The following is a 19,151-nucleotide window of genomic DNA, read 5'->3' on the forward strand; positions in this document are numbered from 1 at the left end:
AAGCAGACAAACTCGGTGGTTCGCTATATCTTCAACGTCTGGCTTACTTGAGCAAAATGTTATATTGCAGTTCTGTATTACATACCTACAAATCTCATCAGTCACATGTGCAGAAGTGTTATTTCACCTTTCGTTAAAATGCTTGGGTATGACACAGTGCAATGGCGACGCTGTGAAATGCACCTCCTCAAATACATCTATGGCAAAAAGTATCAAATTTCTTCGTCGCGTTTACAATACTATTCACAATTTCGTCATGCACGGTTTATGTTTTGTACATGAATTCTGAGACACTGCATATCGTGTGGATATGCCTGTGATTATTTTCAAACGAAGTAACAACAGACTAATTGTTCCTAAAACTGAAAACGAGGAAGAGGAGACGAGGAAAAAGATAGTGAGATGAGCTGTAGTGTTGGACTATCATTGCAACTATAATTGGCACGGGATACAGAGCACTGTAACAATGCATGAAAACACTCATACCCTACATTCAACTGGAACCGTTGACCTATTAACTGTAATGAGCTTTTCGTGCTGATTGCAGATGGATGACTATAACTGAGGTGTTGTCAAAAGGGATTATATCTTATGACATAACATTGATCTTATGCTGATTTATCTCTTTTATTCCCCTTCTTTATAGTTTTAGGGGCAGTCGGTCTGTTGTTAATTTGTTTTAATAGTCGCAGGCGCATCCACACGATATACAGTGACCCACAATTAGAGTCCAAGACATAAACTGTGTGTGACGAAAACTTGCCTAATTTTGTAAACGCCATTAAGACAGTGGCGATTTTTTGCCACAGAAGTATTTATGGCACTGCATTTTACAGCGTCGCCATTGCAGTGGATCGTACGCAAACGTTTTAGTCGCGGTAACAGAAAATGAAATAGTAATTTGACACACATGACGGATGAGATTTGTAGGTATAAAATACAGCACTGTGACAACAATTTGTTTAACTAGGCCAGTGAGAGTAATGTAAAACCAATTACTACTTGTTTTCATTCTTTTACCATGATGTTTACTTTATATTTAACGATCTATACCCAACAAACACCCGTTAATTGCACTTACCTAGCTACTCGAGATACTAACTTCTGAGTTGAAACTCCTCTGTAATTCTTTGCACTATGGGGACCATTTATTCCTAGGAATCTATCCCTGGGCTAGAAGGACAGAGCGGATGCGGTTGTTGGTGGAAGCGGGCCAAAATAAGTTACTGTCAATTGCACTCAACATATAAACTTTATTTCTTAAAACGCACAATCACACAAGCAAGAATCGGAACTCTCAGAACTTTAACGAAAGATCTCCTTTGATTTAACATAGATCGGCCGAAGGCGACATCGAAAATCCAAGGCAAAAGGCCTAAGAAAGGAATTGAAGTACAGGAGTTCTTTTGGAGGTTTCACTTCTTTAGAATTTTTTTTTATCTTCAATATAAACAAGCTGAAAGCCTTAGCTTAAATTTTTCCCATAGAACTCGGCTGAAGGCCACACATTAATCAAGAACAGTGTTATGGCTTAAGGCTGAGACAAAGATTTCCAGTGTTTAATCCAAATAGGCTGAAACCTCGGCTAGAGGCTGCACATCAACAAAACAATTCAATGGCTTAAGGCCTACGAAGAAGAGCTTTCAATCTGAATAGGCTGAAGGCTTATCTTAAAATATTTCGTGTAAACTCTGCTGAATGCCTCATACTAAAGAATAACAATCATATGACTTAAGGGCAAAACAAGGATTTTGAGTTTTTAATTTGAGAGAGATTAAAACTCAGATGAAGGCCACACACCACGCAGAAAACAAATTTTACGGCTTAAAGCCTAAAGGGAAGAGCTCCTAAAATTCAACTAAAATAGGCTTCACATAAGTCTCGGCTGAAGGCCACATACGAAACCCAAACAATCTCACAGCTTAAAGCCCAGACAAAGAAATTTCCAAGTTTTAATTTAAGCTGGGAAACTCCGCTGAAGGCCACATAAAAACTACAAAATATTTCTTATGGCTTAAGGTCTAGACAAAATTTTTCAACTTTTGGTTTGAAAAGGCTGAAAACTCGGCTGAAGGCCACATACCAAACAAGAAACTTTTTTTTTTCGTCTAAAGGTCTAAGCAGAAAAGCCTTGCAATTTTAATAAGCTAAAACTCGACAGAAGGCCACACTCAATACTTGCGACTAAAAAGGAAATCACTATGTAAAACACAAGGAGAGTCTCTCAGAAGATGCCAAGGATTGGCCTGGGAGGGTAACACTAACGCATGCTTACGTGAGACAGGCAGCCAGACCGACAACAATCGGAAGGCAACCCAACCGAAAGCCAGCCCACCAACCAACCAACCAACAACATTTCTGCTCCATCTGACCAGCAAACGATAACAAGATGTTAATAAAACTTCCTGGCAGATTAAAACTATGTGCCCGACCGAGACTCGAACTCGGGACCTTTGCCTTTCGCGGGCAAGTGCTCTACCATCTGAGCTACCGAAGTACGACTCACGCCCGGTACTCACAGATTTACTTCTGCCAGTATCCGTCTCCTACCTTCCAAACTTTACAGAAGCTCTCCTGCGAACCATGCAGAACTAGCACTCCTGAAAGAAAGGATATTGCGGAGACATGGCTTAGCCACAGCCTGGGGGATGTTTCCAGAATGAGATTTTCACTCTGCAGCGGAGTGTGCGCTGATATGAAACTTCCTGGCAGATTAAAACTGTGTGCCCGACCGAGACTCGAACTCGGGACCTTTGCCTTTCGCGGGCAAGTGCTCTACCATCTGAGCTACCGAAGCACGACTCACGCCCGGTACTCACAGCTATACTTCTGCCAGTATCCGTCTCCTACCTTCCAAACTTTACAGAAGCTCTCCTGCGAACCATGCACAACTAGCACTCCTGAAAGAAAGGATATTGCGGAGACATGGCTTAGCCACAGCCTGGGGGATGTTTCTAGGATGAGATTTTCACTCTGCAGCGGAGTGTGCGCTGATATGAAACTTCCTGGCAGATTAAAACTGTGTGCCCGAACGAGACTCGAACTCGGGACCTTTGCCTTTCGCGGGCAAGTGCTCTACCATCTGAGCTACCGAAGCACGACTCACGCTCGGTACTCACAGCTTTACTTCTGCCAGTATCCGTCTCCTACCTTCCAAACTTTACAGGAGCTCTCCTGCGAACCATGCAGAACTAGCACTCCTGAAAGAAAGGATATTGCGGAGACATGGCTTAGCCACAGCCTGGGGGATGTTTCCAGAATGAGATTTTCACTCTGCTAATAGCACAACTCTCTGTTAATAGCACAACATTCTGGATACTGGTGCCCAATCCAGCCAAGTCAGAATCAACCCCCACAACTACCAACATACCTCAGCTTTCGAACTACACGCCGTGCTGGACAGCATCAACACAACAAGGAAAATACACTACCTAAAACTACGTCAACGACCAGGGTGGGTCACCGGTACGTCAACGGCCAGAAGGCAAAAGATAGCGCTGGTACACTTCATTAATAAATAAATGAATTAAATTACGATAAACAACAAACAGAAGGACGGCTGCAATTCTAGCTGACTTCAATGACTTCAGTGCACACACGTTGTTGCTCACGAGTACCTCCCAGAAAGTGACAACCAGGATCAAACGAAGATATGTGATAACAGTTGAGGCTTGATAGTAGTTAAGTGAGCATTCAACTTTAGTGTGCAGGATCGGTGGGCGACGAACTTCGTAACCCTCGCAAGAAGCGCCTCACGACCCCAACAGCACATGCACGCCGCCAGCGGCTCCGGCCTGACCACGCGCCATGGAGACTTCGTCGCTGCTCTGCCCATACCGACCGACTGCCTAGGCCTGGAGACGGTCAAAGGTCCAAATACACGTCGGCCAGTCTGCCACCACAGGCTGTCCGCGCCTCACCGGCGCTCCGTCCCCGATTTCACTGTTGCTTCGTCCCCGACTGCACTGCTGGTCCGTCTCCAACTGACTGCCAGACACACGACGACTCGGAAATACTATCAGTAACTCCAGAGATGGTACGACAGAGCGCTTATCGATAAGCGCTGCTGCTGCCACTGTGGCAGGTAAGGCAGGAAGTTAGTGACGCCAGTACATGAAATAAGAAAAAGAGGCGGCAGTACCGTAAGAGAAGATGACAAACAATAAACAGCATGAACAAGAGCTGCGCACGGCTCAGTAACAGACTTCATATGTTACAGTTAAGACTTTCTACAAGATACGTGATCCAGTAACGTTGTGTTAATAATTTGATAACGCTGCCCATTCATGGGAGCTTTGTTGGGTGTATTTTGGCACACAAATACCAGCTATCTCCTTACTCGTTTGCTGTTGGTCGAAGTATTCTGTAGTTAATTTCGGGAAAATTATTACGTTTAGCTGTACGAATCTATGACATTTCCGTAGCTGAAATGGTAATGTTTACGTGTTCCATTCTATCTATTAAGAATAACTTTCTAAAAAATGATATTCTGTTTGGATAGTTACTGTTAAGTTATCATTTCAAGTTGCAAAAGACGAATATGAGAGGTTTTCGAAAGTAAAAATATCCTTGTTAACATTCGTCTTCCATCCTTAATTAGCTTTAATGGTAGATAGTGGGTCATTAAGAGTTCATTCTTAAAAGTTTTATAGCCTCTGTGCCGCATATTTGTTGGCATCTAGTTGCTGTTGCTGCGATTCGAACATAAAGTAAGCAATCCTCACAACACGGGTCGCAGGTGAACACAGAGCGAGCGTCGGACATCCCACATTTCCTTGAATCAATGGCTCGCTTCATCTGTGTGACGTCACACTCTGGCCCAGTTTCTGTGAGGAAGTTTGCCAAATAGTCCGATTTTTCACCAAAGTGTCCAGACACACCTATCTGGTGTGGAATTGACCATTAGATGTTACACATGGTAGATTCGGCATTATGAAACGAGCTGGAGAGAGTACTGTTTTCAGTTGAGAAGCAGTAACAATAGAAAAGTTCAGTCAGGAGAGCTTAGAGACTTTGAAGATAGACTAGTCAGTAGATGTCACCTGGGTAACAAGTATATCAGGGACATTTAAACCCTTCTAATGCTGCCCTGGTCGACTGTTGGTGATATGACTGTCAAGTGGTGACGCAAAGCAAACAAACCAAAGCTAAACGAAGAACTGTAGGACCCGATGTACTGAAGTACAGGAACCGTAGACTGTTGCGGAGAGTGAGGGTAAAGATGGCATGAAATGAGCGGAAAGAATCACTCATTAGTTCCAATGTGCTATCAGTGCAGATCATCTAGCGCCGTGAGTACTTGTAGGAAGGTGAAAAGAATGGCGTACAACTCCTCATGAGCTTCATGAGCTACACTTTTGTGTAGTATATGTCAAGCGGCACTTGAGATGGTGTGGTGTAAAGAGCGACAATGGGTGACTCGAAACAAGTTATTTGGAACGATGAATCACCATGCGCTCTAGCAATCCGATGGAACGGTTTGGGTATGAGAATTGCCTGGAGAACGTTACGTGCCATAATGTGTAGTGCCAAAGTAAATTACAAAGGAGGGGTGTTACACAATGGTGGTGTTTCTCGTGGGTATCGTTCCCTTAAGGAAAGTCTAAATACGGAAAGATGTTAAAACATGTTACAACATTGAGCAGTGCGCACAGTAGAACAACCGTTCAACAATGCAGTAGTTTACGGACAGTAATATTCCTCAATTTCACTGGCCTGTCTAGAGCCCAGACCTGAATACAGGGATAAGTTAGATCGTCGATACTGTCCCGACCCCAGGGTCCTACATCTTTACCTTCTGTGGCGTCGGGTCTTGAGGAAGAATGGTGAGCCATTTCAACACATAATTCAGACCCCCTCATTGAAAGTACCCCCAGAATAGCTAAAACCATAATGATGGAGGAGGATGGACACACTCCATACTGATTTCCACTTTATACTTCTGATCACGTAAAAATGATCGACCCTAACACAGTGTACTCAAAAAATAAAGAATAGTGTATTGATGCACTTCATGGTAAGCTGTCATTTCAAAATGGTATATTATGCTGAAGTATCGATGATGTACCAGGTGATCAAAAAGTCAGTATAAATTTGAAAACTGAATAAATCACGGAATAATGTAGATAGAGAGGTACAAATTGACACATATGCTTGGAATGGCATGGGGTTTTATTAGAACAAAAAAATAAAAAAAATACAAAAGTTAAAAAAATGTCCTACAAATGGAGCTTCATCTGATCAGAATAGCAATAATTAGATAACAAAGTAAGACAAAGCAAAGATGATGTTCTTTAAAGGAAATGCTCAATATGTCCACCATCATTTATCAACAATAGCTGTAGTCGAGGAATAATGTTGTGAACAGCACTGTAAAGCATGTCCGGAGTTATGGGGAGGCATTGGCGTCGGATGTTGTCTTTCAGCATCCCTAGAGATGTCAGTCGATCACGATACACTTGCGACTGCAGGTTACCCCACAGCCAATAATAGCACAGACTGAGGATGTGGGAGGACAAGTATGACGATAGTGGCGACTGAGCACCAGATCATCACCAAACGACGCGCGCAATAGATCTTGCACGCGTCTAGCAATACTTTTTTTTGTTCTAATAAAACCCCATGTTATTCCAAGCATGTGTGTCAATTTTTACCTATCTATCTACATTATTCCGTGATTTATTAAGTTTTCAAATGTATACTGGCTTTTTATCCCGAGATATATATATATATATATATATATATATATATATATATATATATATATATATATATATATATATACTTAATAAGACAGTTGGAAAAATTTTGTCATTTCTAAATTAGTCAGCATTTTAACTGTCACGTCAAGAAAGCAATATTACATAACCTGTAATTTGTGACAAAATTTTACGAATATAACTAATTACAGCAAATATAAAAACCGGGCGTACCGTGGAAATACATGAATATTGTCTATACACGGTGTTACAAAAAGGTACGGCCAAACTTTCTGGAAACATTCCTCACACGCAAATAATGAAAAGATGTTATGTGGACTTGTGTCCTGAAACGCTTAATTTCCATGTTAGAGCTCATTTTAGTTTCGTCAGTATGTGCTGTACTTCCTCGATTCACTGCCAGCTGGCCCAATTGAAGGAAGGTAATGTTGACTTCGGTGCTTGTGTTGACATGCGACTCATTGCTGTACAGTACTAGCATCAAGCACATCAGTACGTAGCATCAACAGGTTAGTATTCATCACGAACGTGGTTTTTCAGTCAGTGCAATGTTTACAAATGCGGAGTTGGCAGATGCCCATTTGATGTATGGATTAGCACGGGGCAATAGCCGTGGCGCGGTACGTTTGTATCGAGACAGATTTCCAGAACGAAGGTGTCCCGACAGGAAGACGTTCGAAGCAATTGATCGGCGTCTTAGGGATCACGGAACATTCCAGCCTATGACTCGCGACTGGGGTAGACCTAGAACGACGAGGACACCTTCAATGAACGAGGCAATTGTTAGTGCAGTTGACGATAACCCTAATGTCAGCGTCAGAGGAAAATGGTTCAAATGGCTCTGAGCACTATGGGACTTAACACCTATGGTCATCAGTCTCCTAGAACTTAGAAATAGTTAAACCTAACTAACCTAAGGACATCACACAACACCCAGTCATCACGAGGCAGAGAAAATCCCTAACCCCGCCGGGAATCGAACCCGGGAACCCGGGCGCGGGAAGCGAGAACGCTACCGCACGCGTCAGAGAAGTTGCTGCTGTACAAGGTAACGTTGACCACGTCACTGTATGGAGAGTGCTACCGGAGGAGCAGTTGTTTCAGTACCATGTACAGCGTGTGCAGGCATTATCGGCAGCTGATTGGCCTCCACGGGTACAGTTCTGCGAATGGTTCATCCATCAATGTGTCAATCCTCATTTCAGTGCAAATGTTCTCTTTACGGATGAGGCTTCATTCCAACGTGATCAAATTGTAAACTTTCACAACCAACATGTGTGGGCTGACGAGAATCCGCACGCAATTGTGCAATCACGTCATCAACACAGATTTTCTGTGAACGTTTGGGCAAGCTTTGGTGGTGATGTCTTGATTGGTCCCCACGTTCTTCCACCTACGCTCAATGGAAAACATTATCATGTTTTCATACGGGATACTCTACAAGTGCTGCAAAAACATGTGCCTGTACAAGTACGACACAACATGTGGTTCATGCACGATGGAGCTCCTGCACATTTCAGTCGAAGTGTTCGTACGTTTCTGAACAACAGATTCGGTGACCGATAGATTGGTAGAGGCGGACCAATTTCATATCCTCAACGCTCTCCTGACGTCAACCCTCATGACTTTCATTTATGGGGGCATTTGAAAGCTCTTGCCTACGCAACCCCGGTACCAAATGTAGAGACTTTTCGTGCTCGTATTGTGGACGGCTGTGATACAATACGCCATCAGCGCATCAGGGATTCCATGCGACAGAGAGTGGATGCATGTATCCTCGCTAACGGTTGACATTTTGAACGTTTCTTGTAACAAAGTGTTTGAAGTCACGCTGGTACGTTCTGTTGCTGTGTGTTTCCATTTCATGATTAATGTGATTTGAAGAGAAGTAATAAAATGAGCTCTAACATGGAAAGTAAGTGTTTCCGGACACATGCCCACATAACATATTTTCTTTCTTTGCGTGTGAGGAACGTTTCCTGAAAGTTTGGCCGTAGCTTTTTGTAACACCCTGTATATTTTGTCTACAAAACATCCATTATGCGACATTTCGGTGTATATTTCTTTAAGTGCCTGTGAACCTTGAGGATGGAGTTTTATCACTGGATTCAACAGAAAACAAAAACTCAAACTGTTAAAGGACTTTCACAAGTAAAACACCGCGTATGAATAGTGCTGGTGGGGCAAGTGTTTCGGCACGTCATTGTCCTACTTCGGTCGTCATTTTCACTGCAGTCGGCCGTTGTTGGAGAGCACCGCGGCAGCGAAGAGGCAGGCGGGGGCCGGTGGGCCGCCGGCGCCGCCGCCGTCGGTGCGGCGGCGGCGGCGGCGGCGGCGGCGTCTGCAGCGCCGCGCGGGCGCGCCGCGGCGGCCGCCGGAACTGCGGGCCGCCAGTTGCGGCGAGAGCGGCGAGGCGGCACGAGCGGCGGTCTGCACGCGCAGCGACGTCGTCGTCGTCGGCCATGTTGGCGCGCAGCCCGGCAGTGCGAGCGCGTCGCCGCTGAGCAGTGCGCGTGGCGCGGCGTGTTGTCGTCGTCGGTGTGATGGCGAGCGGCCGACGCGGGGCCCGGCGCCGCGAGCTCGCCGTTCCAGCTGCCGCTGCTGCTGCTGCTGCGTCCGCTCACTCGTGCTGCGCCTCACCTGCTGAGCCCTCGGCGACTGGCGGCCCTCGGGGCGTCGAGTAGCCGCCCACAGGCGATCGGCGCGCATTCATGGGACTGGCCGAAGGTAGGCACGACGCCGGCCACCGGACCCCTGCCCGTGCCATGGCGGCTGCCCGCGCAGCAGCCGCCGCCCTGCCTGCGCCCACCTCGCGCGCCGCCGCTGTCAAGGCACGCGCACACCCACTCTCTTGTCGGACGGCGCTTTCTGCCATCCCAGCGAAATTTATCCCTAAACTGGTGGCACGCTTTTGCTCTCCAGGTGGTTCCATTTTTGTGCGCAATATCTCAACTACAGTCAAAACAGCTCACGGAGATAGATGAAGACGACTAGGTCACCCGCCGTGATCTTTTATGATGAATGGATTCAGCAGCAGAAACTAGACCGGCATCGTCTGATCACATCGACGAAACCCCAGAAATCACAGTATTCAAAACTACCTATAAACGGCGTATAGACTGGATCGACAATCTATAAACTGTCGTTTTATCTACTTCCGTCACTTTTATTTTGCAATATTTCTTGGCACAAGGCGTTTCGGCAGCACGCTGCTATCATGGACAGCCTGATTCTTGCAAATATTTTTGCTGGATGTGCTAGTATGCACTTGTACATCCAACACAAATATTTTCATACTTTACATTAATCTGAAATTAATAATTCGTATATCAGTAAGAGCTAGGCACGTGGCGATGTCAGCATGCTGCCGAAATGCTTCTCCCCGGTTTTGCAAAAATAAGCTTGACTGAAGCTAAGAAACTGTTGTTTTGTAAATTTCGTTGTACAGCCACCGACCTCAGCGAACTGCATACATCAGGTACATTTTTTCTTTTATTTTTTTTTTTCACCGACTATGTCGTTACTCCAATACAAGCAGTCCTCGCCAACATATTACCCTTTTTAACTTACAAATATCGCCTTTGAGTTCAGTTGTACAAGATTTGCATTCGATTGTTGCTGATTGCTTTTTTTCGAAGGTTACGACTCTTTTAGAACAGGTATAGGTCGGAGACTATTTACAATGTTAGATTAAAGAAACATACAAAAGGTATTCTGGCGGTACCTCTGTGTAGGTACCGTGAAAGCTTCATAAAAATACTCAGCAAAAGCCAATGTGGGCTCTGCAGGAAAGGCAGTACGCATGATGGAAAGACTTGCTCCTAAAATTCCAAAATGAGCTTAGACACGTGTTCCTGGATCTCACATACATCTCGTGTAATCATCACGGCGGCAAAACTAGAGAGGTGGAGGCATAGTTACGATCATTACTTTTTACACGCCATTGAGAGAACGGATTAAACTGAGGGTGTGGGGTGATACGGCTACAAAATGAACCTCACCACCATACATCGCTGCTCGTGGGAAGCTGATGTAACTGTAGGATGACCTCAGCCTCCAGAGGGCCTGAATAAATGAACGAGGAAACGGGCGAGGACAAATATACCAAACATGCCGATCTAGTGACCAACCGAAAGAGGTGTATATTATGGTATGGTGTTTTCTTTGTCATAAGAATGCCATAAAGTCTTTCAGTTTAGGACCTGATGCCGCGTACTATACTAATGGGTAACAATAATAACAGTACGTCCCATTAGATGTTGTCGTTATATCCCGATAAAAAAGTAGCTTTAACACCTGATCAATTAGTTGTCGATATCATGTCTACGATAAAAAAGTACCTGACGTTACTGGAAAGGCGTCCAACGGAGCCCTTTTATGAGCCATGCACCCTGCAACATGCCGTCCAGAGAAAGAACTCTGCTTCTAAGTGGAAACTAGATTGATGTAGACTATTTTATTACACCTGTTGCTATTTACGTATGTAAGAAACTTGAATCCGTCCCAATCAGTACTTTCGTCAATTCAAATAATAATTTATTTCTTTTACGTATTTCGTTCTTCTGGGAACAGAGAGTGATGCAAAAGTACTTTACACTTGGAAAAGTAGGAAAAGGAATTTATTAGGACACCGTACACTATTCGAGACAGACTCCATTGGCACATTAACGAAGAACTTAAAGCCTTTTACCGCAAAAGAAGTGAGCAAAATTAAAATCGTTCAAGAAATATAAAATGCAGAATGAGAAATGGTTTATTTTCTGTTTATCTACGTGTATCTCAATTTTTACGTCATGCTGTAATAACCATAGTGTTGTCGTTAAGTACAGCGATTTGATATATAAATCATACTTCAAGAAATAGATCTAGTTATGGTTCTGCTTTCTTCACGCTAACATGTAAATCTCAAGTAGTGTACGCGTATTGATCTCATTCGCCTTCCATCTTTGACATCTTGTCAGGCCTCTGGTACAAACAAGCAGAAGAAAGTTATTTGTTCTGAAAGAAAGGAAACACTTGTATTGTGTTCCAAACCCAAGGAGAAAATGGTTATATATAATTCATGATGGGTGTAGTGCTTCCAAATAGTATCTACAGTGAACTGTTGAGTGAAGAACAACAACCAGTTCCATTTCTCTCGGAGTAATATTTGATTAAATCCTACGTGGTTCCATGCCTTGGATCAAACTCTGATCGTGACATATGATATTTGTGAGCAAACTATTCCACTAAAATTTCATTTGTTAATAACTATTTTGTCAGTTTCCCATCTTTTCATATTGTATGTAAGTTGAAGGAAGTATTTCACAAGTAACTGACACAGTACTTCCACAACATGAGGAAAACTAATACTAAGTAAAGTAAGCCTTGCAGAAGAAAGACAGTCAAAGATTGGAAAAATAGGTTCAATTGTTACTTAGACGCCCAAAAAATATCCTATAGCGCTTAAAAATTATCTCTGGATGACCGGAAAATGTAAGAAGACAGTTGTAAATATTCGACTTTGATTTAATGTTAGTCACCTCTTGACGATGGGCTGAAGTAGCAAAATGGGCTGAAGTAGTAAAATATTTACCGCGAAATAAATATTTACGATGGGAAACAGCACTTACTAACTATCACAGCATTGTTTTAGTAACTTTGCCTTTGTTTTTACAGTTTGTCGTCTTGCGAACGCCACAGACAAGGGGAGTTAGTGGACCTCCAGGATCGAGTCGCAGCTAAGCATTGTGGGGAGAACCAAAAGTGGACAAAAATAACTGGTGCGAACTGCGCTATTTAGTAGTCACATCCAGTCCTTTACAAACACGCTTATATACAATAGCGATGTTGAAAGTTATAACATAAAAAATAAATTAAAACAACTATCTGCATCAGTCAATTTTATTTTCCCCAACGGCACGTTTGGGTGATTTACACTCTCATCTTCAGGTGGACCAGTGGGCTAGACTACATTTTTATTTGGTGGATGTAGCCGGCTGAGTGCTTTGAACATCAATTAGCTTATGTTCCAGCAGAAACAACCCAAAGTTTCGTTATAAATACACATTTTCAGCTTTAGATAGCACACGCGTGAAGCAACAACACAAACAGTCTACGTCTTCAATGAGTCAAACAACACAGGAACTGGACATTAGCTGATTGGAAACACTGAGTGTGACCCGAAGAGTCACTGTCTTACCTCGTTTTCAAATGGTGGAAGGCGTCGAATGCTACGACGGATCATGTGACGGGCAATACGCAGTGCGCGCACGGTGCGGTGAAAGCTGGAGGTGATTCTGTAGTGTTTTCGTGGTGTCTTTCTTTACCTGACTTTGGCACTCTCATTCAGTTGCATAAAGCATGAAGGTTATTTCAATATTCTCAGTGGTCTTGTGTTTTCATTTCTTCTACATCTCCATGATAAGAACACTGTGGACATACGTGTCTTTCAAGATGTACAAACTCTTGACTGTTTGTGTTGTTGTTTCTTGCTTGTGTGTCATCTAATGATGAAAATGTATATTTAGGACGAACCATAGTATTCTTTATGCTGAAAAATGTTCAAAATGAAATTAAAAGAAAAGACAACTGGCTGGATCCAGTAAAGTAAAAGGTAACTTAATACACTGATCCATCTGAAGATGAGGTCGTAAGCCCTCTAACTGCGTCGTGGGCGCAAGTAAAGGTGACTGACACAGATAATTATTTTAATTTATCTTTTATGTCGCAAACAGCCTCAGTTTACAAGCAACAGTCCAACAGGTTAAGTTACAACGTGCTTAACAAAATATCCTTCTGAAATACGAGTTACATAAATACGGACATTACTTCCAATATACCAAAGGGCCAAATTACATGTTTGTTTTATTCCGTGGTAACTTGATGTGAAAAAACAGAAGTTTATCCGGTACCTTTCGCAAGTAATATGCACGAGTCTTTCACACAGAGGAAAACATAAACTCGTGGAATCGTGCTGTAATTAACTGTCTATAGCATTATTTTCATCCTGTGAAAACGTGCTTCGTCTCATGTGGATATGCGACATTCAGTTACCAAAGAGAAATATAATGCTGTATACGTCGCGTAAGTGATTTCTACTGCTGAAACTAATTGGCAACAAGAAGCTGAAATATTTTTTAGTATTAAGTGGTGTGGATTTTGTGTACTAATTACATTCTGTTACCAGAAACATTTAATTGACAAACTTTGTTTAACGATATCGCTAGTCCAGCGGCAGAAGTGTTGATTCAGGTTCCTATAATTTATTGACGCGGGACTGTATACGAGCTGTTGATGTTGCTAACCAATGGTCCTGGAGCCAACAACAGTGTTGGCATGTTTATCACCTGCTTGGTGGAAACAGATACAGAGTTTCCGTTCGAGTTGTCCTGTCATGGAAAGAAGAACCCATGATGCAAGTAATCAGTAGATGCACTGCTTTGAATGGCAGGTTCATTCGTCTTTTTTTTTCAATAATTGTGTTCTATTTGATTGTAATTGATGTCCAGTCAGCTTCAGACCTTATTGAAAACTACGTTACGTTGATAAACATTATTACCTCATATTATATCTTTAAGTGCAACTTTGACTAAGGTCATACATAGGTGAGAGATAGACGTAACCTTCGAAGGAGAATCCATAACGCCCGGGGTGAGACGATTCGTTTCCCTGAGTATTGAATGTTGCCCAAATTGCCTGTTACTCAAGATAAACATAGGTGGGAAGTTTTAATCAAACCCTAAGTGTGAACATGGGAGTGTTCCACAGGAAACGGATAACCGCCGACCGGAGTGGCCGTGTGGTTCTCGGCGCTACTGTGTGGAGCCGAGCGACCGCTCCGGTCGCAAGTTCAAATCCTGCCTCGAGCATGGATGTGTGTGATGTCCTTAGGTTAGTTAGGTTTAACTAGTTCTAAGTTCTAGGTGACTGATGACCTCAGAAGTTAAGTCTCATAGTGCTCAGAGCCAGAGCCGGATAACCTGTGAAGCTTCTATCGGCCGGTAAATAAACGTCAGTAACAAAAGAAGTATGGATGAGATTGTCTGATCTGACAGTTGTGAGTCTTCGACAACAGATGGAGGAAAAGATAAATACCAGTGTTGGTCAAGGGATGCTGACCAGTGGGAAGGCTGGAGGGAAACACGAAAAGAGCTTTGGGGGAAAACTTCGGCCACGTTAGGAATTGGTAAACCAAAGCGAGAACAGCTTGTCGGAAGCCAGTCTTGTGACCGGTACTGCACCGAGAGGGTGCATGGCATCCTGGGAACCAAACAGCGAGAGAAGGTCAAGAGGCCAAGTAGTTACACGTTTTACAGCAAAGTGCAAGCGTTGTCGGTATCAGATGAGGCAAGTCAGGGTTGTGGATTAAGCTCGCATAATGAGACCGGTCAGTGTTTTCATAGTCGTAGCGAAATGAAGCAAGATTTCACCTCCGTAACAGCCGTAAATAATTTCATTAAAATCTTTATGTGTTTCGGCTCATAATGGAGTTCATTCTCGATTCTACAATTTTGTGAAGATTAACCTCGCGACTCAGAGTATTTGTAACTGTGTCTTCTGTTACCGTAATTATTAAACTGGAGGGGTAAAATAGCTTGTATAACGGCAGGCTTTTTACTGTCTTACGTTCTTGTCTCGCCGGCCTTTTAATGAAGCTGGCGACTTCTTATAGCAGTATTGGAACTGTGAGAGTTATGTGAGCTTGACTCTGTATTTGTTTTTCATCTGAAGTGAGTGAGCGAAAACATGTGGTGCGTCTAGATAATTTGTACTGCTGTTCAACGAAAGCGAATAGAAATTAAGACCAAGTCCATATCAAATTGTAAGATACATAAAAGTAGCTATAATGTTTCAAATAACATCAGTACTAACTTATTGGACAGAAAAGTCATTTTGGCATCTTGCTTTCTGACATGATAAACATAGTCGACTTAGATAAGCAAACAGTAGTATTTATATTATATGCCACTAACACACTTTTGATGACTCGAACAAACTGCCTCTCGCTGAAAATCCGAGATGTAAGTTACACTTCTTGTAAGACTCGTGATGTCAGTACTGCACCGTAAGGGTTTTCTAAGGCATTACTGTCGCTCGTATGTGCCTGTTACAACATTCTGCATCCATCATTCATCTACACAAATTACTATAATTATTTTTTCAAAAACTGAATAATAAATATTTTCTCCTGATAATAAGAATAAGTTCTCGAAACGCCTCGCACTATGCAGGACCAAAGAACTAATACAATTTTTTTCAATTTAAATCACGAATGACACAGTTGCAGTCTTTCTAAAAACATAGAGAATGATGAATGAAGTTGAGTTATTCTTAAGAAGCTAAAGAATGGTGTGACTGGGGCATACGAACAGCATCTCTCAGATGACACTCATCATGCAGTACTAACCTTATAGGTCTCTCAAGAACTGTATATGCCGCCTCTGCAACAGGGATGCAAATGTGTCCAGTTATCAAAAGCGGGTTTTTGAGCATAATGTAAAATAAGATGTTTGCCTACTCAAATCAAATCAAATGTGTGTGAAATCTTATGGGACATAACTGCTAAGGTCATCAGTCCCAAATATACACACTACTTAACGTAAATTATTCTAAGGACAAACACGCACACCCATGCCCTGGGGAGGACTCGAACCTCCGCCGGGACCAGCAGCACAGTCCATTACTGCATCACCCTAGACCGCTCGGCTAATCCCGCGCGGTTTCCCTACTTCAGTCCGTATTGAAGCAAATTTGTGTAACAGACTAGCAAGCAAGTTGCTGATACGCCTTTTTGGCCGTTAAGTGGATACTGATAACATTCAATACATTACAAAAATTGTTATAAATTCATATAAATAAAAAAAAATTATGTTGACATCATGGTCGGTTTTGTTTATAATTATCAGTGTCAGAAGCCGAAACTAATAGTACATTTCTATAACGTTTATACAGGAGCTGACGGAGTATATATCTTTCATTAGTATTGTTCGTTGGAGAAAGATGATGAAAACAACTAATGTGTAATCGTAAATCAGCATATTATGTGTTGTGATGTAACATGCGCTCCGTCTGACTGAGTACCTATAAATTCGAAACCCTTGACGGAGATTTTTCAATCAAGTAACCTATAACCAAATTTTGGCTTGTTGCTGAGGCACACTGGCAATATTTTGTCAGTTTTTGAATTTGGAAGACTTTGAACGGGAATAAGACACTGCCCAAGCATCATCTTCAACTTAACGGCGTTCCCCTGTTTGTTAAATGTGTGTGAAATCTTATGGGACTTAACTGCTAAGGTCATCAGTCCCTATGCTTACACTCTACTTAACCTAAACTATCCTAAGGACAAACACACACACACATGCCCGAGGGAGGACTCGAACCTCCGCCGGGATCAGCCGCACAGTCCACGACTGCAGCGCCCTAGACCGCTCTGCTAATCTCCTCCCCCCCCCCCCCCCTGTTTGTTATTCTTGATATTTTCCCAGAGTAAAGAGTATTCCACGAAATTTCGGGGCTAAAGCCAGATTATGTCGACTTCTTGCGTCGATATTTCGGCTGACAGCCATTCAGTTATCTTGAAGTGAGTGCTTTGCACGTACAAAACACTCACTTGAAGATGACCGAATGGTTGTCAGCCGAAACATCGTAGCAAAGAAGTCGATGTAGTCTGGCAGCAATCCCGAAATTATGTGGAATAAGCACCTTGTTTATGTATAGAGTTCGAGAAACTTTCACGAGGACATTGTAAGAAAGGCTAAGCGTCTTCCGAAAGAGTAGCGTGTGCTCGGTGAAGCGCTAGCGGAAGCGTATTTGCGTTCCTATGCAAGGCGACGGTGCCCTGGTTAGTGGAGGTCAGCTGAGCAGCGATGAGCGTAGGGCAGGGTAGGGAAAAGTAGCGGCAGGCGATCGCTACATCCGCGGCGGGAACAGGGAACAGGAACAAGGAACATGGGACGGGGACAGGGAACGGGGAACAGGTGCGCCGAAGCGCGCCTCGCACTGCGCCGATCGATGATGTCGGCGGAGCACACGGCACGGCACGGCACGGCGAGACCAACCGCTGGTTCTTTCGCGAAACACGCAAACTGAAACCGTCGCACATGCACTGCTATTTCTGGACGTATCTGAAGAAAACGGAACGCGGGCGGAATCCGTCCTATCGCTTTACAGGAGTAAAGCTCAGGCTGCTATATTTTGAACTGATTAGCCTTGAGTGTGCGACGAATGCCAGAAAGAATATATCAGGCACACAGTTCGAAAGTTTTAAACTCGTTTCATGACTAAACCCATCTACGCTTAAGGGGGGTAGGACGTCAAACGGGGCGACTTCGAGAAGGAGAGGCACCACAGGACATTTTAATTTGCACTGTCTATACTTTTACAAATATATTCATAAAACTCTGTCAGCATGAGCAGGAAGGATTCAGGATTCACACTCATAGCAGTAGAAGTTCAAAAACACGAAAAATAATATTTTTTAAATGTGAAATTTTATGATTTTTTCACTTACTGTTGGCTGCATTTGTTGCTATAGGTACACTTTTCTTCATAAGTAAGAGAGATTCTTCGATGAATTTTGCACAGCTTACAAAACATACTTACAGGTGTATGAAACTCCATTGGTTGAAATCTATGGAAAAATGAATGGGCTGTTACGTTTTAAACTTCGTGTTTAGAGAAAACCCGAATTTTATAGTTAATTATCTCAATTTTTACCACAATTTTTAACAGATTTGGGAAATTCAAGTCTTTCATACACCTGTAAGTATGGTTTGTATGCTGTGCAAAATTCATCGAAGAATCGCTCTTACTTATGAAGAAAAGTATACCTACAGCAACAAATGCAGCCAATACCAAGTGAAAAAAATGATGAAATTTCACATGTCAAAAAAAAAATTGTTTTGTTATGTTTTTGAACTTCCTCTGCCATGAGTGTGAATCCTGGTGCCTTCCTGGTCATGCTAACAAAGTTTTATGAATTTATTTGTAAAAGTATAGACAATGTAAATTAAAATGTCCTGTGGTGCCTCTCCTGCTCCAAGTCGGTCCGTTTCACATCCTACCCGCGTGAAATTGGTATCCGGGAAATAGGAATATTTTGTTTCATTGTCAACAAACATTTTCAACTCGTTGCGTAATAACTCATTTTTGCCTAGGCTTTTATTTTAAAATTTATTACTATGTGAAGGTGCTGCAGTATAATGTCAGCCATGTGATATAGCTTTCCTCTTAGGTTCATAATTTTAACCACAACTTCGCCAAACTGAAGATCTGCACTTGGCAATAATCAGTTGTGAATTTTCTTCATGATGCCCTATTTGTTGGTATACTGTCACCGTTTGTCGCAGCACGGAGTGTCCGCGCGGTTTGAGACGCCGTGTTACGGATTGCGCGGCTCCTCCCGCCGGAGGTTCGACTCCTCGGGCATGTGTGTCTGTGTTGTTCTTA

General features: G+C 42.8%; 1 protein-coding gene across 2 annotated transcripts in view; it reads left to right on the forward strand.

Moving 5' to 3' along the window:
* The first annotated feature begins 9,134 nt into the window (after nucleotides 1-9,134).
* Nucleotides 9,135-19,151, forward strand: part of LOC126272446 (regulator of G-protein signaling 17) — a 1,065,106-nt gene continuing 1,055,089 nt past the window's right edge. Inside the window, exon 1 of one of the 2 annotated variants that reach the window (XM_049975320.1) lies at nucleotides 9,135-9,446. The gene's annotated coding sequence lies outside the window, so the exon portion shown is untranslated. The remainder of the gene's footprint in view (nucleotides 9,447-19,151) is intronic. The other variant, XM_049975321.1, reaches the window with a different exon arrangement.

This window comes from Schistocerca gregaria, chromosome 5, assembly GCF_023897955.1.
Source record: "Schistocerca gregaria isolate iqSchGreg1 chromosome 5, iqSchGreg1.2, whole genome shotgun sequence".
NCBI classification, from domain to species: domain Eukaryota; kingdom Metazoa; phylum Arthropoda; class Insecta; order Orthoptera; family Acrididae; genus Schistocerca; species Schistocerca gregaria.